The sequence below is a fragment of the Ovis aries genome, chromosome 12, assembly GCF_016772045.2.
Source record: "Ovis aries strain OAR_USU_Benz2616 breed Rambouillet chromosome 12, ARS-UI_Ramb_v3.0, whole genome shotgun sequence".
Lineage (NCBI taxonomy): Eukaryota > Metazoa > Chordata > Mammalia > Artiodactyla > Bovidae > Ovis > Ovis aries.
This window is the reverse complement of record NC_056065.1, coordinates 19,772,179-19,796,313: the sequence shown is the minus strand read 5'-3', so window position 1 is coordinate 19,796,313 and position 24,135 is coordinate 19,772,179. Positions and strand designations below refer to the sequence as shown.

General features: G+C 41.4%; 1 protein-coding gene across 6 annotated transcripts in view; it reads left to right on the top strand.

Annotated features, from left to right (window-relative positions):
* The window catches only part of ESRRG (estrogen related receptor gamma), a 695,925-nt gene that overhangs the window by 37,957 nt on the left and 633,833 nt on the right, over positions 1-24,135 (top strand). For 2 of the 6 annotated variants that reach the window (XM_060396027.1, XM_060396028.1), the window contains exon 1: positions 18,517-18,628. The exons of 3 other annotated variants lie outside the window; for them this stretch is intronic. The gene's annotated coding sequence lies outside the window, so the exon portion shown is untranslated. Of the gene's footprint in view, positions 1-17,553; positions 17,669-18,516; positions 18,629-24,135 lie in introns of those variants that run through there. One more of the 6 variants, XM_060396026.1, reaches the window with a different exon arrangement.

Genomic DNA, 24,135 nt, shown 5'->3' with positions numbered 1-24,135 from the left:
AGCCTGGCGCCCTGTGCCACCCAGCACTTTCCTACCTTTGTCTCCACTTCAAGACACTCCAGTTCTCTAGCTTCAAGACTTTGCTGGGGGACTAATCAGCTGAGAAGATGATGGGATCTCACTGTCATCTAATCCATTATCCTTTACAGGGCCCTTTGCCCCTTTGTTCTCATTTATCTTCCCTTCTACTGGCAAGGCAGGAATCAGCTCCTTGGAGGACATGAGACTCAGACAGTCGAATTGCCCAAGGCAACTCAGCTGGTAAGTGATAGACCCACAGTTAGAAGCCAGATTTCGGAATACAAGCTCTGTGAGTTTTTTCCACTTTATTATGTTGACTGCAAGCTGATGAGGGTTTACTATGTGCTCCTCTCCCATATCATTATATGTGTGTTTTTAATTGACTTACAATAATGTGTTAATTTCAGGTGTCCAGTAAAGTGATTCAGCTATACATGCATATACATCTTACAAAATATTGAGTAGCGTTCCCTCTGCTATACACCAGGAGCTTGTTGGTTATCTGTTTTATATATAGTAGTGTGTATATCACTGTGCTAAACAGTGGCTTCCAGGGCTTTCACCAGTTTACAAGGTATCAGCCCCCTGGGCTCAGCTCTCAAAATGTTCTGTCCACACTGGTGCTATTCACAGGAGCTCCAGGGGATGAAAGAGGCTGTCCTGTCTTTGATTTCATTTTCTTCTTGAGTTAAAGATAAGTATGTGATAGATGTCAGAATTTGTAAAGCTTAAAAAAGAATGGGCACCTAGGGAAGAGCAGCATCCCGGAATGTTTTGGGTGCAGAGCTCTGTTCTACGAACAATCATTGTGTATTACATGTGATCATATCCAGGGTCAGAGCAGAGGGATTTTTTTTTTTTTTAATAAGTACAGATCAAATTTCTCCTCTGCTCAGAACCTCCTCAGCTCAGAACTCTCATTTCTCTGATCTCGTCTCCCTTCCCCAGTGCCTTGCTCTGTCCTACCTCTGATTTTGCTTCCACCAGTTGGGTCTGCTTCCTGTTTCTTGAACAGAGCAAAGATGCTGCTGTCTCCAGGCCTTTATGCTTGGGATTTCTTCTTGGAATGCAGAAGGCGTTACACTTCCTTTTTCAGTGATGGGGAAGCCACGAGGAAGATTTTGAGGCAAGGAGTGGTATTAGTCATGCACATAATCATTGATGTAAATATTGGTTTGGCCCAAAAGTTCATTCGGGTTTGTCATCCCATGTTACAGGAAACCCAAACAAACTTTTTGGCCAACCCAACTCCATCATGTCATAGTCCCTTTAAAATCCTTTGACTGCTGCGCATGACAGCAGGACATCCAGATCCCATGAGCAGGCCAAGAGGAGCTCTCTCCTCACTCTCTGCTTCACCTTTCCGATTCCAGCAGTGCTCGCAGAGGGGCAGAGGGGTGTTTTAGCCTGTTCTTCCTATCAGCAAGCCTGAGAAAAGCTACACAATAGGAAACTTATCAAAACTGTGCTTATACATACAAGCTTGGTATGCACCAAGCTTCAAAACACATCTCCAGCCACACCTTCCAGATTGGGTCCTTAAATCCATCAACACAGAATGACAGAAGTAGAAGTGTTCATAGCTCAGTGTGTCTGACTCTGCGACCCCATGGACTGAAGCTCACCAGACTCCTCTGTCCATGAAATTCTCCAGGCAAGGATACTGGAGTGGGTAGCCATTCCCTTCTCCAGGGGATCTTCCTGATCCAAAGATGGAATCTGGGTCTTCTGCATTGCAGGCAGATTCTTCACCATCTGAGCCACCAGGGAAGCCCATAGCCACACTGAACAGCACAGAATTACTTGGAGTCTCTACTCACAGCATATTTTCCCATCTGCCAAGAAGACGCTCTATTTTTTTATATTTTATTTAAAAAATTTCCCCAACTTTATTGAAATATAATTGGCATGATGTTGTATAAGTTTAAGGTGTACAATGTAATGATTGGATATGTGTATTTATTGTAAAACAATTACTAAGATGTGTGTGTCTATTAGCTGCTCAGTTATGTCATGCTCTTTGGGACCCCATGGACGGTAGCCCACCAGGCTCCTCTGCCCATGGGATTCTCCAGGCAATAATACTGGAGTAGCTTGCCATGCCCTGCTGTAGGGGATCTTCCCCACCCAGGGGTAGAACTCAGGTCTCCTGCATTGTAGGCAGATTCTTTCCCATCTGAGCTACCAGGGAAGCCCAGTTACCACAATAGGGTTAGTTAATACTTTCCATTACCTCTGGTGGTTCAGATGGCAAAGAATCTGCCAGCAATGTGGGAGACCTGGGTTCAATCCTTGGGTCGAAAGATCCCAGGAATGGCATGTTTTTATATTCCACATATAAGTGGAATTTCTCTGTCCTTGTTTGACTTATATCTTTTAGCATATTGCTGTCGTGTTTTATCCTCGTTGTTGCCAATACACATAAAGTTAAACTCAAGTTGTTTCCATGTCTTGGCTATTTCAGCAAATGCCAGGGTACAGATATCACTTTGAGATTGTAGTTACATTTCCTTCAGATGCATACCTCAAAATTGGAATTGCTGGATCTTAAGGTAACTCTATTTTTACTTTTTTAAGGGAATGCCCATCCTGTTTTCCATATGGCTGCACCAGTTTACATTTCTACCAAATATATAAGGGTTCCCTTTTGTCCACATCCTCACCAACTTTTGTCACCTTTTATCTTTTAGGTAATAGCCATTCTAACAGGTGTAAGGTGATATCTCATAGTAGTATTAGTTTGCGTTCCCCTCATGATTAGTGACATTGATTGAGCACCTTTTCATGTACCTGTTGACCTTTAGAATATCTTCTTTATAAAAACATCTATTCAGGTTCTTTGCCCATTTTTAAATTGGAGTATTTGGGGTTTTTTTTCTCCAGGAGAGTTGTATGAGTTCTTTATATATTTTGTAAAATGACTTTTATTGAATATGTGATCTACAAATGTTTTCTCCCATTCCATAGGTTGCCCTTTCATGTTGCTGATTTTTTTCTCTGCAGAGGCTCTTTCATTTGATGTGGTTCCACTTGTTTATTTTTGCTTTTGTTGCTTGTTCTCTGAGTGTCATGTCCATAAATTCATTGCCAAGACCAATGTCAAAGAGCTTTTTCCCTGTGTTTTCTTCATAGGAGTTTTATGATTTCAGATCTTACATTTCAGTCTTTTACTCATTTCAGGTTAATTCTGTGAGTAGTGCAACATATGGGTCCAGTTTCATTCTTATAAATGTGAATATCCAATTTTCCCAGCAACATTTATTTAAGAGAATGTCTTTTCCCTGTTGAGTATTCTTGGCTACCTGTCCAATGTTAGTTGATTGTTTATGTGTGGTTTTATTTCTTGGTTCTTCCTTCTGTTCCATTGGTCTTATGTGTCTGTTTTTATACCAGTACCATGCTGTTTATGGGCTTCCCTCATAGCTCAGTTGGCAAAGAATCTGCCTGCAATGCAGAAGACCCAGATTCCATCTCTGGATCAGGAAGATCCCCTGGAGAAGGGAATGGCAACCCACTCCAGTAGTCTTGCCTAGAAAATCCCATAGACAGAGGAGCCTGGCAAGCTACAGTCAATGGGGTCACAAGAGTTGGACACGACTTAGCGACTAAACCACCCCACCACCACTACCATACTGTTTGATGACTGTAGCTTTGTAATATGGCTAGAAATCAGGAAGTGTGATGCCTCCAGCTTTTCCTTCCTTGGATTACTTTGGCTATTAGGGGTCTTGTTCCATGTGAATCTTAGGATTTTCTTTTTTTTCTGTTTCTGTAAAAAGTGCTATTGGAATCTTGATAGAAACTGTGTTGGATTTATAGATTACTTTGAATAATATGGAAATTTTATTATTAAGTCTTCCACTCCATGAACATGGGTATCTTTCTATTAATCTGTGTCTTCTTCAATTACATTCATCAAGGCCCTCTCTTCTTTCTTCTTTTCTCTGCCTTATCAGCTTCCCAGCAGAGTCTGCCAATTCTCCAAGCTCCTACTTGGCCTTCTTTGAACCCATCCCATGCCCTGCCGTTAGGTACCATTTTCTGGGCATGTGTGTAGTGCTCCTACTACACATTGAAGAAACTGTCTGTTTCTGTACTCACCCAAAGACCAAGAGCTTCTTGTGGACGGTTCCATGTTAGATTTACCTTGGATTTACGAATGTTAGATTAGAGAAACACTGCTTAGAATACAGTTGGTTTTTAATACATGATTTTAAAAGAATAAATGATAAGAACTCAGCTTTGGGAAGAGTATTGTGAGATCTCAGTTTAAAGTAATTGGCAAAATTTCAATTGGGAGATGCACAGAAGGGATAGAGGAGGTAACTTCATTAGCTCAGGCAATACCCAAGGGAAAACTGAACTTGAGAAATGGCAGCTCGTACTCTGGGCGTGCCAGTTTCCTCATCTACAAAAGAGGGGTTTTAAATAGCATCTGTGTCATAGGATGGTCATGAAGGTATACTGTACTGAGAACTCCACATATGATTACTTTTAAATATTAGCATTGGTCTTGGACAGTGGTGAAGAACACAGCTCCGGGCTCTGTTGCCACGATTGACTCTCAGTTTCGAGAGTTCCTTGCTGGTTGAATCCCAGTAAATTTCCCAATTTCTCCACGCCTCGGTTTTTCATTTTTACAGTGGAAATAATAATAGCATTAAATTCGTAAGTTGCTAGAAGATTTGTATGAATTGATGATTGATGTGATTAGACCTGGCATATAGCAGCATCTTATTAAACATTAATTTAAAACACAAACACACGAGTGGAAAGAAAAATAGTGGAAACAGAATCGACACAAATTTATAGCTAAGTGAAATTCGTGTGTATGGATGTGTGCTTGTTGGCTTGGGAGATGGATGAAGTGGGAGAAAGCATCTGAGATACATTTGGTTTGGGAATGGAGTGACCTTACAGATAAATGATACCTTGAATCAAGATTGGGAGCAGAATAAATTTTTTTTCTTAATTGCTAACTTATTACTTTTTAAATTACAAAAGCTGTACAAATTAGTTGGAAATAAATATACAAAAGCAGTAAGAAATTAAAAACAGAAATTCTCTCCACCCACTCTTGGGGTAATCTCTTTTTGCCTTTCTTCCAGTTTTTCTGGGATATAATTGACATACAGTACTATATAAGTTTAAGGTATACAATAAAATAATTTGATTTATGTACATCATAGTGATCACAATAAGTTTAGTGAGTATCCATCATCTCATGTAGATGCAAAGTTAAATAAATAGAAAAAAAAGTTCTCATATAGATACAAAGTTAAATAAATAGAAAAAAAATTTTTCCTTGTGATGAAAACTCTTAAGAATTTACTCTCTTATCAACATTCATATATAACATATTGTCATTGTTAGTGGTTGCTAAGTCCTGTCTGACTCTTCCAATCCCATGGACTATATAGCCCACCAGGCTCCTCTGTTCATGGGATTTCTAAGGCAAGAATACTGGAGTGAGTTGCCATTTCCTTCTCCAGAGCAGAATAGAATAACTTGGAGCAGTTGGGCCAATATTTAATTCAAGTTTGCATCTGGTCAGTTTGAAATGGTGATGGACATCTAGGCATAAAGAATTTGGGATTTCAGATGTAGAATTTATGATTTAAGAATTATTAGCATGTAAGTATTAAAAATAACAGTACTCAATATTTACTAAAAACTGTGAACTCCATGCTAAATATTTTATATGCCTTTTCTTACTTACTGGTCTCAGCATCCCTAAGAGGAAGGTACTATGATCAACTTCCTTTCAGAGATGGGGAAATAGGCCCAGAACTGAGAGGTAACTTCCCCAGTCACCTGAGTAAGTGATGAGCAAGGATTTGATTCCAGGCAGTTTTATTCTGGTGGAGAAGGCAATGGCACCCCACTCCAGTACTCTTGCCTGGAAAATCCCATGGACGGAGGAGCCTGGTAGGCTGCAGTCCGTGGGGTCGTGAAGAGTCAGACACGACTGAGCAACTTCACTTTCACTTTTCACTCTGATGCATTGGAGAAGGAAATGGCAACCCACTCCCGTGTTCTTGCCTGGAGAATCCCAGGGACAGGGGAGCCTGATGGGCTGCCGTCTATGGGGTCGCACGAGAGTCGGACACGACTGAAGTGACTTAGCAGCAGCAGCAGTTTTATTCTGGAGTCTACACACATTAAATCTTTTTTGGACCATCTCCAAGGTGAAGGCAGAAACTAGGAGACTGAGCAAGAGAATATGATGAGAAAGGGGATGTGTCCAGTAGGAATATTTTTGATCTAACCATGCACTTCTTTTATTCCACTTCTTGTTGCCAGTAGTTCCCTCTTTGTAGAATAAAATATTAACAGTAAGAACTCAATAGGTGTTGGGTGAGTGAATGAATAATTGGAGGTTAGGGTTCAGGCTTTGCAGTGAGGGAGACTCTCTGGATGAGGCTGTCCAACTTCGCGGTACTCAAATCCCCATCCCACAAAAGAAAACTGGCTGCATCAGAACCACCTGGGGTGGTTTCTTAAAAACAGACTCAGTTCCCAGCCCTGACCCACTGCAAAGTGAATCGAGGTCAACGTGGCATGCTGTGTCCTGAATCAATGCCTAGGAGATTCGGATGGGACAGCCAGTTTGCTACCCACTACATTGACCAACCAAATTTGCCTGGGATTGAAATGTGATATTTGCGTTACGTAAAGTGCAGCCATAAAGGAATGAGATTGGTTTTCTTGTGTGAATCCTCAAGCAGCTCTGAAGGTGACTTTAAAAGAGGAATTCCCCAAATGTTTAGAGCAGTCACAGGATCACTGAGGTAATTACATCGTCTCCCCAAGTGACTATTTTGTAGGGAAATGCTCATTTGGATTTGCAGTTTCTGGTGTGCTTAATAAATACCAATTTCATTACTAAAAGAGCATCCCTTCATAGATGTGGATAAAACGGAAAACATAGAGGAACAGAGCATTCATCCGGCATTATTACTATGTATTCTTCACTTCTTCGTTGTTCTCTGTGTTTGGAGAGGAATCGGTCAACTGGGTCATTTTCTGAGCTCCGTGGACCAGCATCGTCCCTGCTTATATAAGAATTGTTCACGGCACTTTGACCTTTACCAGAGAGCAGCTCTATGTCGATGCCAAGCATTATTATTATATAGTAGAGCCTTTGTGAAATGGTCGGGGAGGGGACCCACTACACCTGTGCAATAAGCTGACTGCCATTAGAACTCTACAGAACATTCCTCAGAGTATGATGTGAGCTGTGGTGACGCTGAATCCGGGCAGTGATTAACATCATTATATCAGGGGTCTCCTGAATTTTTGTATCTTAGCTTGGCCTGGTTTGGAAGATGGAAGAGAATTTCCTGTCCTGATACTGAATACATTAGACCTCTGTGCCATTAATTCATGGCTATCCACAGGTCTAGTAGATTTCACAGATACAGCTGGAAACAGCCACCATATATACTTTATCTCACAGTAGTTACGCAGAAAATGAAAAAGAATCAATTCCAGTTTAACAATCTTTTGGCTTAACTATTTTTTCTGCCCTGCATACAGGTCTAATTGCTTTAATTCTCGTTTTATCTTTGTATAAGGTAGGGATCATATCCACTTCATTAGATCATTGTAAGCGATAACTAGAATTAAAATTGATTTCCTTAGAGGGGCAATATCTGTAGAGAAGCTTCCTTCATTTGAATTCTTCCAGGCATTTTTTTCTTTTTGGACCTTCATTCATTCCTTTAATACATATTTATTGAACATCTACTGTGGGCTAGTGATGCTGGAGATTTCACTGGGAAAAATTAGTGAGAAGATGCCATGTTCCCAAACAGAGGGCAAGGCAAACAGTCAAGGAAATAAATGTCAATTACAAGGTATAATAGAAGGCATTAAGGGGTTCAGAGAAAACAGAGCAGGAAAAACAGGTGAGGATAGGGAGCAGGCATTGATTCGGTTTTTTTTTAATTTTAATTTTATTGGGGTACAGTAGATTTACCATGTTGTGTTAGTTTCAGGTATATGGCAAAGTGATTCATTATACATAGATATATTCATTCAATTTAGATACTTTTATCATATAGATGTGATACTTTTATCGAGTAGAGTTCCCTGAGCTGTACAGTAGGTCCTTGTTGGTTATCTCTCTTATATGTAGTAGTGTGTGTATGTTCATCTCAAGCTCCTGATTTATCCCTCCTCCCCACATTTCCTCTTTGGTAACCATAACTTTGTTTTTGATATCTATCAGTCTCTTTCTATTTTGCAAACAAGTTCATTTGTTTGATCTTTTCTAAAAATTTAGATTCCACATGTGAGTGATAGTATATGATGTTTGTTTTTCTCCATCTGACTTAGAGGAGAGGATGACACTTCAACAAAATCTTGAGCGAAGTGAGGAAAGCCCGGGCAGCTTTTATGGAATCGCATTCCATGGGGCATTAGTCCTGACAAAGGCTGAGCTTAAAAAGGGTTTTGCTGTTTCATAAGTTTGGAAATAAATTTTAGAGATTTATAATGCTTGTTAACACATTAAATAATTTGAAAAGGCCTGCTGGGAAGAAATCTGTTTAACTCAAACAGGCATGTGTGCTGAGTCGCTTCAATCATGTCTGATTCTTTGCGACCCCATGGACTGTGGCCTGCAAGGCTCCCCTGTCCTTGGGGATTCTCTAGGCAAGAATACTGGAGTGGGTTGCCACGCCCTCCTCCAGGGGATCTTCCTCACCCAGGGATCGAACTCTTCCGTATCCTGCACTGGAAGGTGGGTCCTTTACCACTAGCGCCTCCTGGGAAGCTCTGCTGCTGCTGCTGCTGCGTCACTTCAGTCGTGTCCGACTCTGTGCGACCCTATAGATGGCAGCCCACCAGGCTCCCCCACCCTGGGATTCTCCAGGCAAGAACACTGGAGTGGGTTGCCATTTTGAAGCCCTAACAAACATATTTAAGAGTATTTTTCTTTCTCCCTCCTTCCCTTCCTCTATCCCTCCCTCCCCGTCTCGTCCCCTTCCTCCCTTACCTTTCCTAATAAGTCAGAGCAACTACAATAGGTCTGAACCAACCTTCAAACGTGCAGGCAGCCCTGCATGATCAGTGCTGATGAGCAGCCCTGATGGTCAGTGGAGCTTCTGAGGCTGAGGAGTCCAGGACAAACGCCTCCATTCTGGAAACCCGGACCTAAATAGGAGACCTCCATCTGCCACTTTGTCTCTGAGCAAAAGAACTTCCCTCATGTTGGGTTTAATCATCTTGAAATTGGGCATTGTAATCATGCCAACTGGGCAGGGTTGTTGTGAAGAGGAAATGAAATACAGTGTTAAAGCACTTGCTACATTGTAAAGGCCTACAAATATGAGTGTCCTAGGGGCTCTTTTGTTCACTTTTTTGGATCCTGGGCTGAGTGAGTCCCTGGTCATTATGTCTGCGGCTCATGTATACAGAGCTGGCCAAAGGAGCGTGGCAGGAGTGAGCATTCTGAGAGAGTGAAGAATTGGCACCCCTGCACCAGAATTCAAACCCTGGGCCTCATTAGCATCAGGCTCCAATTAGCTAAATTAACTGGTCACAGGCCCATTTCTCCATATGAGCCAGGGTTCCCCCACTTGGGTACACATTGGAATCACTTGGGGGTTTTAAACACATCCTATCACCTGGCTCCCACCCTTGCACATCCTGCATCCTGACTTCTTTACTGCGGGGTGTGTCTTGAAAGTGAAAATGTTAGTTGCTAAGTCGTGTCTGACTCTTTGCAGCCCCATGGACTGGAGCCCACGAGGCTCCTCTGTCCATGGGATTCTCCAGGCAAGAATACTAGAGTGGGTTGCTATTGTCCTCCTCTAGGGGATTTTCCCATCCCAGGGATCGAACCCCAGTCTCTGTCTCTGTGGGCTGATTTTTTTACTATCTGAGCCACTAAGGAAGTCTGAGCATTTAGAAAGCTTTTAAAAGCTTTTCAAATGGTTCCAGTATATGGTAAAGTCTGGGGCTCACTGATTTAAGCTAATCCTTGTGATCTTCTTGTTTTTTAGCAGCCTGGCCAAGAGAAAAGCTTCCAAGTAGATTGTTGTTACAAATCAATGGATCAGATTCTTTTTTTCTTCTGGGAAGGTAAAGAATTAGGAAGGAAGAAAGGCAGCAGCTGGAGGAGGGTGTGCGGGGACAGAGGAGAATTCGCTTTTATCAGCTGCCTATTTGGATAAGGCATATGCCTTCATATGCATTTCATCTTCCTAATAATTCCAATACTTAAATAGTATCCCACTTTAAAGATGCAATCAGTGATCATAAAGAGTTTAAGATATTTCCTAAGGACTTTGAAATAGGACAACAGTCTCGTTTTTCTTGGTCCTTTCCACCACGCCATGACAGCCACTCAACTTTCCTTTAGGATCCCAATGCCTTCTCCCACCCTCTTTTTCCTCTCCTTAGCTTTCTGGTAAAATCTGGTTTGCAGCATTTATTTTCTTTTTTTGGTATTTAAAATGCCATATTTTCTTATTTAAAAAAAATAATCCCAAAGAAAAGATAACATATTTAGACTTGCTAGATCTGGGTATCTGACATGTGAAGGTTCACTCTTCAATTTCTTTATATTTGAAATGTCCCACTAAAAACAAAATTTTAACAAAGAATAAAAGTACATCAATGGCAGATGAAATCCGTGTTATATGTTTTGGAGAGAGGGGCAGTTTTGTATTTTATGTTTTCATATGATTAGGAAGTGACATACTTTATTCCCTTATACTAACTGTACAGTAAAGTAGCTTAATAAACAGTAAATGGAGGAGTTTTCTGAGCGGGACCCCTTCAGGCAAGAATACAGACTGGGTTGCCATTTCCTGCTCCGGGGGATCTTCCTGACCCAGGGATCAAACCTGCGTCTCTCCTGCCTCCTGCACTGGCAGGCGGACTCCTTACCACTAGCGCCGCCAGGGAAGCCCCTCTAGGCACCGCACCTGTGCTCTATAGCTTAGAGCCTCTCAGGAAGGCTGGCCCGGCTGTTTCTATTTCCCAGATAAGCTCAACACTTCGTGGAATGGGAACAGATGCAGGCAAATGCTCTCCCTTGATACCAGTTAATTCATTGAACATTTATGGAGCACCTATTGTGTGCGAGGCTCTAGGGATTAAAAAGAGAGCTAAGACACCTTTAGCGAAGACACTAAAGGCAGTTACAGTTGAGCAGCAAAGACAGACATTGTAACGATAATTGAAGTATGATAAATACCATCAGAGAAGTGTGTTGATGGAGGTAGAGAAGAAGGCATGATGGACCACGCTAGACTGTCACTCAGAAGGTAGGGGGCTTGCATTTTGGCGTCGAGGTGACTTTTTTTTTTTGGAATGTATTTATTTTTAATTGAAGGATAATTGCTTTTCCATATTGGCTAGATTTCTGCCATACATCAACGTGAATTAGCCATAGGTGTACATATGTGCCCTCCCTCAGGAACCTCCTTCCCACCTCCCTTTCCCACCCCTCTAGAATGTTACAGAGCCCCAGTTTGAGTTCCCTGAGTCATACAGCACATTCCCATTGGCTGTTTACATATGGTAGTCTATATGCTTCTATGAATCATCTCACCCTCTCCTTCCTACCCTCCTCCCGCCCCACCGCCAGATGTATATCCATACATCTGCTCTTCAAGTTGACTTTTAAAGTATGTGGTTAGGTTCACTCATGCACCTCTCTGGAGATTACCTAACCACCAATGCTCAAAAACTTCTTCCATGAGGATGGTAGGGAAGTTACTAAAGAGGAAATCCAGGTTGAAAGAAGTTGAATGACTTGCCCAGGGTCGCAAAAGCCATATGAGGAAGAAATTCAACTCCCGCTAGCGTGTTCTGACTCCAAGTTCAGTGTTCTTTCCATGACACCGAGTTTCCTCTGCTGGGTCAGCATCTGGCAGGGCCGCAGAGCTGAGAGCATAGTCGGTGACTCGTAGCATCAGGTGACACCTTGATCATTTTTTCCAGTTGAACCTGGTTGCCAAGGAAAAGTTTCTCCCTTCTGAACCTGGGCAGCAAATATCTCAGATGAAAATACAGCCTTAAAATGAAAGAACTCCAGAAAACCCCAGGTGTAATATTAAAATCTGAAAGTTACTGCCCTATTCAGAAATGTATGGTACAAATACAGGTGTCCACAGATATTTAAAATCCCCAGCAGTCTTTTGCCTTGAGTGTTACATAATTTCATATTTTACAAATTAGGTTTTATTCAAACAAATGCAACTCTATGTCAGATGCTTTTAAGTCCTTTACATTGATAACCACCCCACCCCCCATCTTGATTACCAGCTTAAGTCACTGCCAATTTACTGATGATTCCAAAATAAATTCTCTGGCCACAGATTTTTGTCTAAATCTCTCCTAAGGCTGGTGGAATCTGGCTGTTGCACAAGTCTTTAAGCTTAGTATATCCCAAACCAAATTCATCATTTTCTCAATATTACCTTTATTTGTATCTCTTTAACATCCTATCACTAATTCAGTTGTCCAAGCCAGACAGTAAAGTCTGTTGATTCCAGGTTTCCTGCCAAGTTCCCTCCCATTTCTCTTCCCCACCTCACTGCCACAGTTCTTCCTGCAGCACCCATTCCTTGGCACCTAACGGATGCCATGGATCTTAACTGTACTCCCTGAAACAATGAGTATTTCTCCAAACTAGTCCATCTTTCTTAGTACCCAGAGCAGTGTCCAGCCAGCTGAAATCAAACCAGAGGGCCCTTCTTATTTTAATTCAATATTCATGTCTTTTAAAAAGGGTGGCCCATTTTCTCCATATTCAGTAAAATACTTCGATAATAAATTTCTTTGATGATTGAAGTTTTATTGTGTCTCAAGGCCATCATTCTGAATATTGGTGATTACTATACACTCTCCATGTTGTAGTCAGCATGACATTTGGCTGAAATGGATGTGTTATTCTCTTTTAAGTTCAGTTTTTAAAATAAACTATTCTTACATCAGTGGTTCTTAACCTTTCTGGAGTCATGAACCCTTTGGAGAATGTGATGAAACTTTGGGTCTTCTTTTGAGAGCAGTGCACAGGCCCACGCAGGAACATACCCACATACGTTGCCTACAACTTCAAGACTTCCTTATTCATTAATGGATCATGAAATCTGGGTTGAGGACCTCTGCCTTATATGATATTGTGGTCTTTCATAACAAAGGCATGGAGTGCATTTCTATTTTAAAGAAATTGTCTTATGGACTTGGTCCTAGTTGATAAGTTGCTGTTCTTACTATTTGGACGATGTCTTTCAAGTATGGAGTGGATAGGGTCATTGATCTGTATTGTCATTCTGATTATAACCCTAACTATCTGTAGGACTTTGTGATGTCCTATAACTAGCAAGATGTAGTAGAAATCAATTTAGATCCTCAGCCAGAGGACCTAAATTCTTGTCTTTCTATGCTCTACCAAGTTTGTAAAAAATTTTTAGAGACACAACTCTAGTGTAAAATGAGGCACATCTGCCATGATTGTATTTCATTGTATTGGAAGAGTGCTTTCCTTCCTGCCATTTCACTTTATCCTAACAAAGACCTGATGAGAAGTTTGGTGAGTTACAATTTTTCAGTGCATAGGAATAAATAAGGAAAGGAACACAGAGAGAAGCATCTTCAAAATGAATCACATCAGGAAATATATAAGAGGTCCCATTCTGGGTCTGTCTCCCTCCTGTCTTCACCATATACCTGTGCTTTTCAACTAACTTCATGATTTAATTCAGGCTAGCAACACCTGAATCTAAGTCATCAAGGCATAAATGGTTGAACCCATTTACCTCAAAAAAGGTTGTACAACACTCTGATTGTGGTAGAAAGAAAAGTTGTAGGCAAGTATGAATAATGACTAGTAACATTTTGGCTGATATGGTTGGCTACTGGTATACACAGTTATTAATCATTTTATCTCATATAAAAGGGGCCATCTTGGAAAAGGTACAAAGTTTGAACATATTTTGGTGTATGGATTTTTTTTCTGAGCTACCCTTAACTATACTCAGGAATTAGAAATACAGTTGTTAATTTTACCTGAGCTCCCCAGCATATTTTTGTATTTTCCCAAAATCCAGTCTGAATAGACTGCTTACTTTTCTCCTTGTGCAAGAAGGAAACTGAGGTTGAGAATGATTCAGTCTTTTGCCAGATATCACCCATAGCTGATCAACAGTGGATCCAAGAGAAGATCACAAGGGACTATGGTTCCCCACTTATTTTCCTGTCTTTCAAAGCAAGAAAATCAGTATCTTGACACGTAGAAAGTTAAAAATCCAGCAGAGAAAGGTTCATAAAGGCTAAAAAGTCATAATTAAGTGTATAATTGCCTTACAAATATTACAATTATATATGTGTCCACTCTTTTTCCTCACTCTCATTAAGTTCTACCCCATCAGAATATATTTCCCCAGGGACTTCCCTGGTAGTCCAATGGCTAAGACAATGTGCTCCCAATGCTGGGGGTCCCAGGTTCAATCCCTGGTCAGGAAACTAGATCCCACATGCTACAACTAAGAGTGTCCCTGAGTGTCCATGCTCCAACTAAAGATCCCGAGTGCCACAGTGAGCACCAGGTACAAACAAACAAATTAGTAAATATTTTAATATATATATATATATATTTAAGCATATGCTTCTCCAATTAAATAGTTTTACCTATGATCTTGCCTGGGCTACCTTCATAGCTCAGTTGGTAAAGAATCCGCCTGCAATGCAGGAGACCCCGGTTCGATTCCTGGGTTGGGAAGATCCCCTGGAGAAGGGAAAGGCTACCCACTCCAGTACTCAGGCCTGGAGAATTCCACAGAGTTGGATACAACTAAGTAACTTTCACTTCACTTGATCTTACTTGTTTTTTTCAGGGCCTGTCTGAAATATGGAGAAATAAGCTTGCCTTTTCTCCAGTTAAAAGGATAAAACATGTGCTATGTTAAATGTTTGATGTCTGTCAAATTAAACATTGGCATCCAAGCTCTCCAAAGGGCACTTTTGTGTCAATGAGTGATCAGAAACTGTTTAATGAGAACCAGTTGTTGCACTTGACTCTTTGTTAGGCAAGCCAGAAAAGACAGGGAAAAACACTCAAATAACTATAGTCCTATTACAAAGGAATTGGGAGTGGAGAGTTAAAAGCAAACCCCTGAAATGGTTAAATAACAGTGATGTCATATGTACAAGTGAACACTGTAGAACAGAGAGAGATGATGATCAGTACGCTCAAGAATGGTAAATAATGGTTTTGTGTGCAAAATAAAATTCTGACTTGGACTTGACCAGTCACATTGAATGCTTGGGCAATGACATTGGAGTAGGAGGTAACAGAAGGTGTGCCCTGGGCAGTGGGTGACTAGCCTGACTGCAGGACTCGACAGTTGGGATACAAGTTGAGTAGGTAGGTGAGTAGATAGGCAGAGAGCTTGATAATGGCAGCTCAAGGCACTTGAATGTAAATCCCAACTGTGTAACTTTGGGCAAATTACTTAACTTCTCTGTCCCTCTCTTTCCTTTGGGGATACAATGAGAATACCAATAACCCTTCTCTCACACTGAGGTTGAGAAGATTTAATTAGGTTTATTACTTCTAAACACATGGTTAGAACAGTGCCTTGTATATATTATATATATTTCATCTACCTTAGTAAGCGCTTTTATGCCCTTTGGTTTGATTGGGAAGTTACAAACAGTTGTACAACTTCAATTGGGCCACCAGTTGTAAACTGAACTTGTTACAACAATATCAACTATTATATTTAGGATAAAGCCAGAAAAAAAAAGACTTGAAAGTAGTCTGAGAAGTTTGAACTTGAATAAATAAGAGAGACCAGTTCCCCGCCGGAACTGGATTTAGACAAGCTGGGCTTACAAGGGATCTACTCAAACCTCCAGAGAACTTGAGTATGTTTCCTCGATACTGGTTGCTCAAATAGCTCAGCTCTGGGGGAGGAAACTGCTTGGTGACCTGCATGAGCATGTGGGTTGGTGACAAAACAGCACAGAAGGCATTTGTCTGAACAAAAACCTTGAATTTCAAGGGATTAAAGTTAGTCACATTTTGATGGTTCTTTCTCTTGGCAGTGGGTCTTTCAGGGTCTAGTTCTGAGGTTAATAAGTAAACAAGCTGGAGAACCAGGTTGGTAGATGGAATATTAATAAGTCCCTCTTGGATAGTTACTGAAAAGTCACCAGGAACGTGGAGAGATGATGTCTCTGTAAGAGTTCTGAATAGACTCTGCCTTCTTTAGAATCATCTTTGACCCTGATAACCTCTAAACACGGGACAAAACTACACTGATTCATCCTTTGAGCATTCCAAGAAGACAGATAAGCCAAGCTAGACAGCTATGTCTGATTATTAAGGGTGATGAGATAGAGTTCACTTCTGGAATGTACTAGTCAGGAGTCCTGAGACCCTCCCTAGGTTTACTTTAGTGAGGTTCTGCTCCAATGTAAATGGCCTGGTCTTTGCATAATTACAATGACTCCCCTCTGGAATTTGCTAGTGATTCTTGATTTGTGAGTTGAAATGGAAAAGCCCTAGGAATTGATTTGCTGTTTTCATTAAATGGAGCCAACCTCTCAAATAGGTAAACTGTTTTTGAACCTACAGCAGCTGAAGATTATTTTGGATGAGTTCAAAAGTTTTTCTCAGATTGGGGAGAAAAACTTTTGAACTCATCCAGATTTGACACTCTCCTCCATGCTTAATGTTTTGCAAACTTGACTTCTGCTGTCATCTTTTAGGAATTTGAATCAGTGACTTCACTTATTCATGATGGTGACCAAGGTCAACAAGGGGCTTGGGGGGTGGGGGCTGGAAAAAATCCTAAGCCCATTCTACTACCCCAAATGGGGAATTAGTGATAAAGAAGGGCAAAGTATTTGCCAAACCTCATGCTAGATTTTTATTTTTCAGCAATGCATAGTACTGTAGTGATGAACGTACATGATACTGTGATTAATAGAAGCTATGTAAAACATACCAATGTACAAGTGACGTAAACTACAGATTACAAAAAGACATGCTTCGTTTTTCCTGTTATGTAGCCACACCATCTAAAATACATAAAGATTTTAAAATTTAAAAAATAAAAAACTAAAAAATAAAATAAAATAAAATAAAATATATAACCAAAAAAAAATAAATAAATAAAATACATGTTTGCAGAAACAAACACTAAGGAATATTTTTTGAGACCTTCCCTACTGATTCCAGAGAACATAATGAGAGAAGTGATACATACAATGAATGATCAGCAATAATATCCTGGTATTAAAAAAAAAGTTTTCTTGCTGTTGAGGAAGAATTCAAATAAAAGCTAGTTCTCCTTTCTGCCCTTTTAAACTCCCCTTGTGGGTCAGACGTCTGAAAGCACCCCCAAATTTCCGGATGTGTCCAGAGAGCCCCTCAAATAGGGAGCTGGCCCTTTTCTGTCTTTCTCTCTTTTTCTTCCCTGCCCCCCACCCCCAACTCCCCATTTTTAAAGGGCTTTAAGGAACATCTCTGGGAGACAAAAATAGCTCCAGTTGTGAGAGGCCTACACACTGGGAATGCCACTGAGAGATGCAAGTCAGCAAGTGCCAGCCGAGAACAGGAATGTCAGGCCCTGGGTGGATGCTCCTCGCTGTCTGGGTGCCGCTTCTCTGCCTGGGCCCGGTGGGTAGAAGGGAAAATGGTTTTTCAGGGGTGGGCGGTGGGTCGGGATGGTTTGGGGTCTGGCCTTGGAAGGAACGGAGACCCCAGCGTTCGGGGCCGAGGGGCGCTTCTTTCCCCTCCCCCCAAGTTTCCCCAAACGTCTTTTGCCCAGCCGGGGATTGGCGAAGGTCAAAAGGGAGCCGTTGGCACTGAATGTCACCCTGAAGGTAAAATGAAAGACAAAAGATGAACGCATGCTTGCTTTCCGCTCGGCAGCGGCGGCTGCGGCGGTAATAACAGCAGCAGGATTTAAAGGGGAAAAAAAACCCACACACAAAAAAACCCACACGCACAGACACATAAATACACACCCAGAGGCGTCAATTATGCCAACGCAATAATGCAATCAAATCATGACAGTGCCGGGATTTTTTTTTTTTTTTGAGAAATCTAGATATTTATTTTGCAAAAGGGAGAGAGAGAAAGACATGCAAACAGAAACGTGCACATACCACGTAACCACCCGAGGAGAACCTGGCAGCCTCTCTCTTCTTCTGCCAAGTTATCATTGAGAAAACAGACAGGCATCATGACGTCCTGGGTCACAGGGAGTGCGGACCGACGCTACCAAGAGCAAAGGGAGGCGCCCGGGCGCTCCGGCTAGCGGCGGGCGCCCCTCGGCCCCTGGCCGCCCGGCTCGGTGAGTGCACAGCCGCGCGGGACGCGGACCCCGGGACCCAGGCCTGCCCCGCACCCGCGGGGGCCCAGCGGGGGGCCGTGCCCTTGGCCCCGGCGCGCCGGCCGGCACCCCCTCGCCCGCCCGAGGTCGCGGGAGCCCAGTTAAAGGAGGCGTGTGTAAGACGTGCAATGTTCCTGCATGGGGGTTTTGTAGACTTTCCCAGCCAAAGCGACCGGCTTCGGCTTCTTTAAAATCCCCGACGACTCACCTGCTTAGCCTGCTGCAGTTCTGACCCTGCCAAGGTAACTGGTCCAAACCCTTATCATCAACATCTGGAGACAGACATTTGCATCGGGGGCATCCTTGATTTGCAGTCCTGGTGGAAATCTCTATTGCTCCCCCCCTTCCCCCCTTCACTTGTTTAGAGTGTCTCGGAGGAAAAAAAAAAAAAGCAACCCCTCCCTCCATAACACAACCATGAGTACTGTCCCCCTGTCGTAGACTCGCCTTACCATGACTGCAAAACTGTCAGCGCGTGTGTGCTAGAGACACTGATCAATTCTCATTTCCATGAGATTTGTTCTTTAAAACACCTCTCCCATCCCCCTTCCTGGATCGAGACTTCAGGGCTTGGGAAAGTGGCAAAGAGTAAGGGCAGAGTTAGGGCGCCGGGACCGGGGTGGGGGATGAGTCAGGGTGGGGGTCCTAGGGGGCGAGGCGATCGGGGCAGGGGGCCGTAGGGGAGAGGGTGGTGTCCGGAGTTGAGGAGTTGTCGTGGGCTGGAAAGATCCTTCTGGTGCTTGCTGCTGCTGTAGTCCTAGGTGTCTCCTTCCTGTCCTCTACGCCTCACCCTCTGTGTCTCCCCAAAGCGTTCACCTTCCCGTGGGACTCTCTGAAGTTACACGGAGGTCACCGACCGTCATATTAAGTATTTCAAACCACCGACCCCCTTCTAGCCCTCAAGTCTCTCCAATGGATCTGCAGGCTAGACCCCCTCCCCCCACCCCCCAGTGTTCGGTGATGAGAGTCTGAGAGAGACACTGCACACAGAGGGCCAAGCTGTCCTCCTCCAGTTACCTTCCCTGACTCCCACCCCACGCCTCGCCCCTTTCAGAATCTTAATGAACATTTCTGGAAAAGTCCGGAAAGGCCTGGAGAAGTCCCTTGCGGTGCCTCGATGTTGTGGAGTGATTCTGTCTGTGTTTATCTCTCGTGCTTGCTCGGGTGATGTTGTGAATTGCCACACCGGGCGGTTTCAAACGGAGGCTTCTTTGCTGTGGGTTGGTGTTGTAGGGCCAAGCACCAGTGGCCTCCCAAGAAGACACGGGCAGACACGGAAAGCACATAATTTTTGCTACTCCAAACCAGAGAGCAATGTTGAAAATAACACCTTTTCTCTCTCTTTAAAAAAAAAGAAAAAAGAGGAGAAAAGAAAGAAATGCTCAGCATGTGAGTTAAGTGCAGCTGTTAGGGCCACGTATGACTTCCTACTCTTTTCAGAACACTCCTGCTTAATACTTTAAGTCAAGAAGCAAGAGACCTGGGGATGTTTTGAAGTGGTGCGGAGCAGCTGAATGACTTGGTCTAGTTTTGAAGAGAGACTCTCTTTTGTTTCTCACGCTGCCCAAAGTCCAAATAGGGGAGTGTGTTTGGAAAAGGCCCAAATTCAGAAGCAGCAGGCAAGAGAGAAGGGGAAGAAAAGTTCTCCAGGGGAAGGCAGGGGATGTGGTTGGGGAGTGGGTAAGGGGTGTCTGGATTCTATTTTATTTTTTCCTCTCCAGTAGGTTTGATGTTACCAAAATGAGTTAACCAACCTGAGAAACAGTGTTCTGTCCTTGTAGGGAAGAGAGGGAAATTCGAACAGTTTTCAAATCTGAGCTGAGGAATCGCTGACAGAAGAAGGCACTTGAAAATATGGATGGAGATGAAGTCACGCGATGGGGCTTCTTTTCCTTCAAATACGGAAAGAATCGAATATATCATGAAACAGGCCTAGATGATTTCTCAAATATAGATCTGTCTGTTAAGCATGGCTTTGTTATTTTTTATTAAAACAGTTCTCATAACTCCACTCATGTTATGGAGAATTAGAAGCGTTTCTGTGGAGGATGGTATCATATAACACAGAGAGCTGTCCATTGACTGGGGAGATGAACGTTAATAAAAGATCATTTCTTCAGCAAATCAAAATAGCATTTAAATCTTAGTGCCTCGTGTCTACTGAAACCCGCCAGTCTTCATTAAGGGGGGATTGCCAAGGGAGCCAACGGAACTTCCGATGGGTGGTGCTTTAACAAAATAGAGCAGGTCATTCCATTTGGTTACGATGTCTGTGCCACTCAATTTACTCTGTACAATTTTTTCAGAAATTAAAAGGTTACCAAGAGAGTTCCATGTTCCCATCTCCAACTGAGCACCACTTATTACTTCGACAGGATTTCAATATTAAGTGATCTGGAAGATATTTCATCTTTCACTTTGAGTTCTGAATTAGAATCAGCATGAGATGGCAGGACAGCTAGATAAGGTGTAACCAACCTCCCTCATAGGTAGGCAGGCAGCCGAAGGGCTGGGAGGGAAAGTGTTGCTGAGAAGAGTATTTGAGGCTGTTCTCAGGAACCTTGTTTACAGGGACATTTCAGTTGCAGCTAGAATTTTCGCAAGAGCCTGCTGGAGGTAATGGGCTTATGTTTGAAATGGATCCCAAGTGTCTCTCTGTTGTTTTTTTTTTTTTTTCCTTCTTCATAAACTTGCTACGTACCTTAGCTGAACAGTCAAGGCAAAACTTTCCTGATGCCCTGTGACATTTAATAATATAGATAAATCTCTGGTTTAATGTGTCCCAGGAAAGTAGGTTATTTATGAGATTCTCTTTTGTTTACAGATGTGTCCATGCAAGTAGCTTTAGCCCTGTTTTATTTCTTTTTTAATATTGTGCATGCTTGATTGTGTTCAATGCAAAACAAATCACACCCAAGGAAGTTAAAGGCTGCCTTACAAGTTGACCTGTGAAATTGGTTTCAATTAGACACTGGAGATCTCATTATCCCAGTGAGGGAAATTTATGACATAGAAAGTAGGAATTTTGTATTTGTTTCAAAATTGTTGGAAAACGCTGGGAACAGAAAGATTTTGAGGGAAATGCCAAAAGCCACATTAATGAAGAAAAACAATGTTGAGATACTTTTGAATAATAGATAGGATATGTAATGGTCAACCACAAGATAAAATTTTTACACAGTATCTTTATGGCTTTAAATGGGCTGCATTGTAAACTAAGCTTACTCCTCTATTAAGTCATTATACTTTTCAATTATTTAACATTTCTGGCCAACCTATCTTCTGTGGTCTTTTTCTGTACACATCAGAAATGATGTGTACACTAGTAATTGCTGGTTGCTAGTGTGGGGAGTTTGCAGTGGAGAAAGGTTTAATTTTAACTTCTTGGGATAAATACTACAAAGAATGCATGGAGGAAAAAGCAAAGTTATGGAAACAGATGGAGGGCAATGCAATGAAGAGGCTACAGCCTCGAAATGTACCTAATAGCATTTGAGTTACTCTCAACTTACTAAAAACCTTGACAGTATCTGCCTTCTATATACTGTGCATTTGGAAATACTATATCTCTATTTAAATGCAGATCTTCTGTTTTCTCCAGGGAGCAGTTGGCGAATCTTTCCATTGAACCACTGATATTAAAAACCCAACTGAAAATTTCTTTGTGAACAATAGAGTCTGCCGTTTTGAAGTCATGACTACCTAGTTTCAGAATATTGTGATTTTTGAAATTCACTTACAGTATCTTTATAAAGTCAAAATATGTACCTCATGTGCAAACAAAGAAATTTTCTCTTGTCACTTTGTTGCCAGTTTTTAAAAGCTGTGAAATAATTCTGCTTTGCAATTTAGTGTTTGAGGTTAGCCATGTCATTCCAGTAGAGTAAGTGGACTTTAGGAATGAGAGTAGGGAATTATATGGGAGTCCTGTATGCTCCTTATGGTCTCAGGTGAGCAAATGGCATAGGGTGCTGCAGGAAAGTTTAAGTATCTTCCTCTAGAACCATCTTCTTTAGATTACTTCAGCCTAATTTGTAATAGTGTTCTATACTGGAATCAGTGATAAGTGGTGGCCAACAAGGAGAAGGACTTTCTTTTGAGAGATGATGGCAGAAAATAATTCAGTCTTTTGGTATAGAATGTGGACACATAACCTTCTGGTTTTGAATCTTCAGATTCAGGTCACTGGAAATATCTTTAGAAATCATTAAATAAAAATTCCCTAAATACATATGGTAGTGATGCTAAGACTCTTTTTCACATAGCTAGGGCAGTTTCCTTTTCCTTGGAAATTAGATGCCATTCATTCAAGTGCCCGAATGATTTCCAATTGTGAAGGCTCACTGCCCCCTTAGCTGACTTGCTCCATCGTATTGGGTGTAAATTCTTCCTCCCACTCTCCTTCTGATATGTACACCTTAAACTATTTATAACATGTTTATATCATTATGCTCAATAATACCTGTGCTTGGGAAGAAGAATCATTGGTAGTTTTAAGTCAGGCCTCTGTTTATATTTCTATTGTGAAAGATACTTTGTTTGTATAAACAAGGGAATGATCATAGTTACCACAAAAGGGGGTTAAATACGTTTAGAATTCCTGTGGTCACATGCCAGACCCTGGAGAATCAAAGCTATCTTATTTACTTATGGACACTTACAGCTGTTTCAGATGGCACATTTGGTAAAATAAATAACTTGGATAGGGCCCTGTAAAGGATGCTAACTAATGAATGTCCTGATTTTACTTTCCTTACATAAATGAATTCTTGTTTTTAACGTGGCAAGTATGCGTAGCTGTCACAGTGATCTTTGACCGTTTGGAAGATTCAAATTTAGGATGCTAACTTTATATGAAACATAGAAAAACTTTTGTACTCCTATTCTGATACTTATGTGGTAGGATAAACTGTGTTTTCCTGTATCTGTGTTACCAGAGTGACCCATTTAAATTCAATCTCACTCTAAGATATATTAGATTAATAAGGCTGATTTTATGACCATTATAATTTATATTCACAAATACTTGTTTTAATTAGCACAATTATAGATTGTGAGGTAAATTTCCATATATGTTAAACACTGATAACAGAAAATAACTAACATTTGTATATGGTTTGTAACCATACATTATCTGTAAGCTGTTCTTTAGAAGAATATCTATTGCATTTTCTTAGGCAAGAAGGCAATCAGTTTTTATAATGTAAACATCATATGAAAAGAGATGCTTTTATCACCAGCTCCTTCCTCTCTCCCTTCCTCTTTCCATCCTCATTGTTCCTTCTTTTTTTAAAAATTTTCTTAATCAGGAAAAAAAAAATCTAATGATGCTTTTTTTTCTTTTTTGGAGGAGCACATATAATTGCCTATCACACATTTCTATTAAAAAAGAGGCTGCAACAAGCAATCCAGCATTATTTTTGGAACCTATCTTCTGCCTACCAATGTTCTTGAGGAAAATGTAAGGTTGCAGAAATCATTTCATGCCCTGTATGTTTTCAAACATAAATCAGGAAAATTGTTAGCAAGTTATAGCTCTTCTTAGAGACTGTGGCTATAGCGCTCTAGTAAACACAGGCTATATATTTTTCCAAGTTATTATGTGTGGAGAGAAATCCAAAGTTGGCTATTTAGATGAACCGTTTAATTCGGTTATTAGAAATTCATGTTCTATTTAGGATGAACATTTATTTTCCAAAGGTTACAGAAATGGGACATAATGCCTTTAGGACCCTTTGGATCCATCAGA